Source organism: Marmota marmota, unplaced genomic scaffold (genome assembly GCF_001458135.2).
Source record: "Marmota marmota marmota unplaced genomic scaffold, marMar, whole genome shotgun sequence".
Taxonomy (NCBI): domain Eukaryota; kingdom Metazoa; phylum Chordata; class Mammalia; order Rodentia; family Sciuridae; genus Marmota; species Marmota marmota.
Window position 1 is genome coordinate 23,799,560 of NW_025999949.1, and position 6,000 is coordinate 23,805,559.

Consider the following 6,000-nt stretch of genomic DNA (forward strand, 5'->3'; position numbering starts at 1 on the left):
AGTAATATGTGTAAGCTAATAGTATTTGAAGATTTTTGAGGCTATTAGAATTTCTTAATGTTGTGCAAGTATTCTAAGAGAATTCAAATTCTTATCAGTTTGCAATGGGGTTATGTCCTGATAAACCCTACATAAATTTTAAAAATATCTGAAGTTGAATATGTTTATTATACATACCTACCAAAGGCCCTAACTTAGCCCTGTAAGAGTACTATTTCCCCTTAGAACTGTGTAGCTGTCAGGGAGCTGCAGCCCTCTGCGCTGCTGTATGGCTTCATGAGAGAGCCTCAGGCTGCATGATTAGCCCAGGAAAAGATCAAAATTCAAAACTCAAATTTTGAACCTAAATAATGTTTCTACTGAGTGTGAATCACTTTCGCATCATCATAAAGTGAAGAAAGACTTAAGTTGAGCTGTTATAAGTTGGGGATGGTGTTTAACTGTAAATGATTGATCGGGTTATATTAAAGTAAGCAGAGCAAGAGGCAGGATGTACAGAATAATGAGGGTGTCATAGTTTAGATATGTAGCGTTCCCCAAAGACTCATGTATTGACGATGTGGTCACTAATGCAGTGGTGCTCAGATGCGGAACACTTGGAAATTGGATCATGAGGGCTCTGGCTTTATCAATAGATTAATCTTGACAGGTTCATAGCTGATGGCATTATGGGGACTGGTGGAAACTTTAGGAGCTGTTGCCTAGTTGGAAGAAGTAGTTCATTGCAATGTGTTTTGGAAGGGATTTTCTTGTCTCTGGCCCCTTCCTCCCCCTCCCCATCTATCTCAATCTCTATCTCAATCTCTATCTCTATCTCTATCTCTATCTCTATCTCTATCTCTATCTCTCTCTTTCTGTCTCCAAGTTGCTATGAAGTTGAGCAGCTTTGTTTTGCCACACGCTTCTGCCCTAACATGCTCCCTCATCACAGGCTTAGAAATAATGGAGTCACCTGACCATGGACTAAAAACTGCAACTGTGAGCCAAAACAAATCTTTCTTTCTATAAGTTAATTTTAAAAGCATTTTGTTACAGCAACAAAAGCTAGCACAGAAAAATGGTAAGAGGAGTGAGATCATTATTCTGTGTATACCTGACCACATCATTCAGAAGGTTTTAGAACTTGTTTTGGGGAGAAATTTGGAAAAGCTGGGAGATGCATGATACAGAAGCTCTAGAACATTGCAAGCAGAGCTTATTGGACAATTCTTATGTGAACTCAGAAGACCAAATGCTAATAGTAATATGGATAGTAAAGGTGATATGCATGAATGTTTAAATGAGAATGAGAAATCTATTGAGATTTGGAGTAGAGGCCATTTGTATTCCATGCTGTGGAAAAACAGGTCTACATTTCATCCATACCCTGAGGCTTTGTATGAGGCTGAGTTTAAATGTGATGGACTAATTAGTTTGGCAGGAGAAATTTCAAGACAGCCCAACATTCAGGTCATGGCATGGATATTGACATCTGCTTCTTACCAGGCTTTCAATGAGAATTGTAAATGAGGAGCAGAACAGAAAGATATGAAAAACTTACAGTTTGGCCAGAAAAGGAGCATTATACTATCATGTATAACTAAAAAGAACCAATAAAATAATTTAAAAAATGAAGAAAGTGAAATGGTTGCTGAAGAGTTTAGCACCAGTAAGGAGAAACCAAGTACTTTGCAGAGACAATAGGAAACATGTCTTAAGGGAGTCTCAGGAGTCATCAAACCACACACAACATAGGCTCAAGGGTGCAAAAATTAGAAATTGCTTGAAAGACTTTGCTTTGAGAAAAGAGCTTGGGGGCACCCTGCCTTGACAATGCACCTGGGTCGCTGTCTCCCCAGAACTCATTTCACAATGTATGTATATCTATATACTCAGAGGCCACTGCTGCCATGGCCAAGTTGGCCTGGATATTGGTTCCATTAGTGGTGAACTTCTGTGCAGTCCAGATGGTGCTGGTTTTGCATGAATGCAGAATGTTCAGGTTATGAAGGTTTATACCCAGATGTCAAAGAAGAATTAGGCAGGTTAGGTAATGTAGGGATACCTGTAAGAATCCCCTGATATGGGGAGGCTCTGAAATTGAAGTTCAGGCTTCAGTGGAGACCCCAGGAAGTTAGAGATGCCAAGAACCTGGACTGTCTTCTGAGAAAAGCTGTAGGCAGTGAATAAGGCCAGTCCAGGCGAGTAGCTATGTGGACTGCAATCAACAAGACCATAGGACCAGGGATGCCCAAAGCTTTTGGAACTACATCTTTCTATCATATGCCCCATATGCTAGATATTGAGCTCTAGGATTTATGGCTTGCTGGGTTTTCATCTTGTTTTGGTCTCATCTCAACTTTCTATTCCTCAATTTCCCCATTTGAAATAGGAATATTTACTCAATGTCTGTCCCACCATTGTATATTAGAAATATATAACTAGTTATTTAGTTTTTATGGCTAGAGTATTCTTTGAGACTCAGAGAAGACTTTGGACTTGGACTTTTGAGCAATGCCATAATCATTAAGACTATGGAAATTTATGAAGATGGACTCAAAAGCATTTTGAATTATGAGTTGAATATAAGTCTTTGGGGCTCATATATAAAAACAATTCTCAATAATAAGGAAGATGGATATTTCCCAGTCTCTCTTGGAGTTAGGTGTGGCCAAATTACCAAGTTTTAACCAATGGAATTTCAGCAAAACTGATGACTGGATGGCTCATATAGGGCTCCAACACATGTTCCTCCACACTCTTTCCCACTATGACCAGTATGGCCAAACTCTCAGTTATGGCAAGTGGTGAAGGAGGATAAGAAAAATAAAGACTCACACATGCAGATTTTGAAGATAAAGCTGGGGTCAGGTGGAGTGCTGCTCTCTGATGGAGAAACAGATCTGGTGAAACATTATGGTTCTCCAGCATGAGAATTCCTTTATCCCCAGGAGCTGTGTGCCTGAGATCAAGGTCAAAGCTGATAAGACTCTTCTCCCATTCTCTGTCACCGCTCTCCATACTTTCCTCTTCCTACTAATTAGGATGGCAAACACCAGGGTGACTTTGTGAAGAGCAGGTTGAAGGTAGCTGAATAAATATTATGGTTTGAATCTAACTTGTATGCTGAAGGCTTGTTTGGTCCCCACTGAGTAGAGTTCAGATATAGGGTTCTTGGAAAGTGATTGGATCATGAGGGTTCTGACCTCATCAGTGATTCATCAATGGGATCATGGATGATGGTACTACAAGGAGGTGGTGGAAACTTCAGGAAGTGGGGCCTAGTTGCATGAAGCAGGTCACTAGGGGCATGCCCTAGAATGGTTTTCATGTCCCTGGTCCCTTTCGCCTTTTCTCTCTCTCTCTCTCTCTCTCTCTCTCTCTCTCTCTCCTTCCCAACTGACATCAGGTTGATCAGTTTTCCCCTGCCATTACCTCTGCCATGATGCTTTACCTCATCACAGGCCTAAAGCAATAAAGCCATTCAACCCTCCACTGAAACCTGTGAAACCATGAGCCAAAAATCACTCTTTACTCCCTTCAATTGTTTTTCTCAGGAATTTGTCCAAGTGACAGAAAGATGAGAAACACACTGGACTGTCATCAAACTATTACATGAGAAAGTTACTCTTGAGTCAGGTCATTCCATATTTGGGTTTATGTGTTATTGTCAGCTACTCCACTCTAATACTGGGGACCATCACAGCACCTTCCTGATAGTGTCATCATAACTATATGAGTGCAAATATGTAAAATGCTTAGAATAGTTGCAGGTCAAATATAAGTGGATGAGGACTATGAACTATTCAAAAATTCTGCAGTCCCATTTCCAGAAAATGTTGATTTGTTCCAGTTGTTTTATTTGTAATACAATCAAATATTCAGGGAAAATTTTCTCATTACCTGTGCAAAGTCTTAATGATGGAGACCACTGGTTAATTCTCGAGAGATTAGGGAAGCCAGCATACTGATTTAGTGCTAACCTCATTAGACAGGGACTGAGGAAGAGAGAGGATTAACAGCAGGATGAGCTGCACCATTAAATATCAAATTGTTATCCAATTAGGTGTTCTCCAAATGAGCACTGTATTGTTTCTAGATATCAGATACCAAATCTCAAGGAGTTTCAGCATCTTTCTAATTCTAAAATGTTTGATTAACCTTGATTGTACTTTTGCTCTTAATTTAAATTTTGCACTAAGCTGGAAAAATCCATCCTGAACTTGAAACTGTTTCTTAGTAACATGAGATTTGGGGGGGCATACTTCTGAACAGAAAACTTTTGATAGAAAGCACATGGGCGTTTTGCCAGTCTCACGCAAGTAGGGTAGGATGGCAAGGCTGTTTGTGAATGATCTTTGGAGAGATCATGTGATTGAATAGCATGTTCTCTTCTTCTCTGGTCCTTCATGCATTAATTCTTGCATGTATTCATTTGTGAATTGTGCAAGTTCATTCATTCTACAAATCAGAATAAGTCATTGGCAGAGTTGATACACGTGGAAGGGGAATGGGGACTGTTGGGAGAAGTGAGTTCTAGGTTATTCAGGACAGTAAAGTGGAGACTTAAGGCTGAAAAAGAACAGTATGTTCAGGAGACTATAAGTAAGGTTTGCTAATAAAAAATGACAGGAAAAATACAATTTACAAAACACTGCATAACATTGTTACAAATGTAAACCTTGCAAATATAAGCCTCAGGTAGAGAAGAGAGTATTCAATAGTGCTATTGGCACCTACTGTAGAGTCTGTTACCCAACATTTCAGGCCTAACTCCACCAGTGCCTTCACAAGTAAAACAAAGCCAAGAAGCATAAATCAAACACCCTTTCATTGAAAGCTAGAGTGGCCTGGATCAGAATATTCATTTCCAGACATCTGATACTTTGGTGCTCTGGCGATAGGTGGCTGCTGAACTGGAAGCCATACAACTCACAGAAGAGAGTTGACCCTTTACTGAGCAGACTAACACCTGCCTCCGGTATGCATTTCTCTCATCAGACAAAGGATCGAGGAAAACACATTTTGCACCAGAGAGAATTTTTTGAGGGAAGGGTAATGGGTTTGAAGGTGGCAGACAAGTGAAAACAACGTAAAATTAAATAAAAAAATGAAGTCTGGCACTGACGATGATGATCACATGCTATGAATTCAAGGGTATGGTTAATTCTGTGGATATGGGATCCAAATACATAAAAAAAAAAAACAATGATGGTTGGAAAACAAAAAGATCACCCAGAAAGGACAAAAATGAGAATATTTCCCTGCAGCAACACCTGGTTAAAGAAGCCATCTATGGTGGTATTAAATCTAATGCCAGTTGAGCACAGGGTTACATGCCTATAATCCCAGCGGCTTGGGAGGCTGAGAAGAGAATTGTGAGTTCAAAGCCAGCCTCAGCAACAGCAAGGCACTAAGCAACTCAGTGAGACCCTGTCTGTAAATAGAATACAAAATAGGGCTGGGAGTGTGTCTCCATGGTCAAATTCCCCTAAATTCAATCCCCAGTACCAAAAAAAATGCTAATGCCAGGACAACACCCCATAGTATTATCAGTTTGCCTTCTATGCGCTTTTATTTAAAGTTAGCTCATTCATAAGACATGGAACATTATAACCCCACTATGTAGGCTTAGTCACACCCAGTTAATTCTTTCATTGTCTGAAGAATTGAATTAAGACTTTCTGTGTAATTATGGGGGCTTAAAAAAATCTGACTTTTAATTTAAACTAAATCAATCTAATAGAATTAAAATATTAGTATCACTTATTATTTGAGAACTTGGCAAAGTTATTTAACCTCTTTCTTTCTTTCTTTCTTTCTTTTTTTTTAATTTTTTATTGTGGGTTGTTCAAAACATTACAAATTTCTTGACATATCATATTCCACACTTTGATTCAAGTGGGTTATGAACTCCCACCTTCACCCCATACACAGATTGCAGAATCACATCAGTTACACATCCATTGATTTACATATTGCCATACTAGTGTCTGTTGTGCTCCGCTGCCTTTCCCATCC